Source organism: Bactrocera latifrons, unplaced genomic scaffold, assembly GCF_001853355.1.
Source record: "Bactrocera latifrons isolate USDA-ARS-PBARC rearing strain unplaced genomic scaffold, ASM185335v1 scaffold_344, whole genome shotgun sequence".
In the NCBI taxonomy this organism is placed as follows: Eukaryota; Metazoa; Arthropoda; class Insecta; order Diptera; family Tephritidae; genus Bactrocera; species Bactrocera latifrons.
In genome coordinates this window covers 171,827-173,618 of record NW_017536984.1, presented here as the reverse complement: position 1 = coordinate 173,618, position 1,792 = coordinate 171,827, and the positions used below count along the sequence as shown (strand labels likewise).

The 1,792-nt window shown below is 31.9% G+C and overlaps 2 protein-coding genes across 2 annotated transcripts in view; one reads left to right on the top strand and one right to left on the bottom strand.

Moving 5' to 3' along the window:
* LOC108971457 (putative uncharacterized protein DDB_G0277255) overlaps positions 1-1,792 on the bottom strand; it is a 65,767-nt gene that overhangs the window by 38,015 nt on the left and 25,960 nt on the right. The window lies entirely within an intron of this gene.
* Positions 1,253-1,792, top strand: part of LOC108971459 (G protein-activated inward rectifier potassium channel 3) — an 82,484-nt gene continuing 81,944 nt past the window's right edge. Inside the window, exon 1 of the mRNA XM_018937531.1 lies at positions 1,253-1,527. The gene's annotated coding sequence lies outside the window, so the exon portion shown is untranslated. The remainder of the gene's footprint in view (positions 1,528-1,792) is intronic.

The window sequence follows — 1,792 nt, the reverse complement described above, 5'->3', positions numbered from 1 at the left end:
TATCTTACATACAATCACCAAACATTTGGAGCAAAGTCATCAGGATGTTCGAAAATTCTGCTTAAGGTTATATGGGTGCTACGACAAGTTTTCGCACAATTTCATTTATTTGAGGCATAAAGATACACTGTTATAAGTAAAAAAATCTGTAATTTTCATTGAGATAATTCAAATATTGATCGATATATTCAGTATAAAGTCACCTTGATGTTCGAAAATCTTTATATTGGGTATACGAGGACTCAGGGAAGTTCAACCCATTTTTTAAACACAGAATCACTATTACCAGGAAATGTTTCTCTCTGAACTTCAATTGCATATCTATCGAATTGACCGATATTTTCCGTTAAAAGCCAACTATAGATAGAGGGCTTCACATATTCGGGCTTGAAGAATTTTGATTTTTTTGTTTTTTTTGTTTTGGTCAAAAGGTGGCATACGGTAGGTATTATTATTGTAAAATTTGATTAATTTCATTTAAAGTTATGTTATATGGGAAGTAGGCGTGGTTGCATTTACTCATTTTCAAGAGTATTAAAAACAGTAAAATATAGGTAAAAATACTTTGATAATAGTATAACTGTGTGAAGAAGCCACAAYCCGGCGTAATTATCGAAATAAGCATTATTTTGGTTTTAGTTCAATATGTCTGTAGAGTTCTTATCTGGTTAAGGTGTAGTTCAGCAGTAACTCCTACTAATAGCTTTAGCTAAACANCTGTGTGAAGAAGCCACAATCCGGCGTAATTATCGAAATAAGCATTATTTTGGTTTTAGTTCAATATGTCTGTAGAGTTCTTATCTGGTTAAGGTATAGTTCAGCAGTAACTCCTACTAATAGCTTTAGCTAAACAAATAAATATATATATATAAACAAATAAATATATATATTTATTTATATATATATTTATTTATTTATTTTATCCATTATATCATATACACGACTACATATATATAATACATTTTACGCTCAGTACTCTGCTGCGTTCTAAATGTCACACATGTGTACTCGTAACTTATCTTGACAGCTCATTTGACGGCTTCAAATTCACTGTACTCCCGCGTATGTATATATGTTACCAAGCTAAATTAACTTTGCTTTGTAAATATTTTACAAATTTGCAACCGTGCAATTTAAGTTACATTTACCAATTTAAAGTTTTCCTTTTCGCTAATTATTTTCCGTTTGCATTCAGTGCAACATGCAGTATCGCGCTCTTGACATATTTGCAGTGTCATCAGTTTTTGCCGCCGTTCAGCCTTCACTAGTCACTGGCAATGGTATTAGGTATAATTTTCTATAGATAAAAAGCGGTATAAACTGTATGATGCTTTTCATTGTATTCAACGTACGAACACCTTTGGGTGCGTTCCCCAACGCGGAAAGTCGAGTGTGACGTGGTTTTGCTGACCTTGTTTGTGCAAAAGAAAAGCGAGAGACTGATTTCGAAACCGGTTGCAATAAAAAGTGATTAAAGTTTAATTTATTTTATGGTACTATCGTAAAGAAAATTCTATGATGTCTTAAGTGAGTAGCATTGTTGTGCTTTAGAAACCATAAGGATAATAAAAAAGTATGAAAAATTTATTATATAAAAATTAAACTGTTAACTATTTGTTAGATATCAATCTGAAATTTTGCTCATGTCCTTTTCTTCACAAGAAGCTGCTCATTTGTCGGTAGCGGTGTTATCGTAGTACTATAGCCTATAGCCTGTCTCTTATACACATCTAGATGTGTATAAGAGACAGGAGTTGAAAACAAAAAATAAAAGTACTTATGAAAAGTGTTT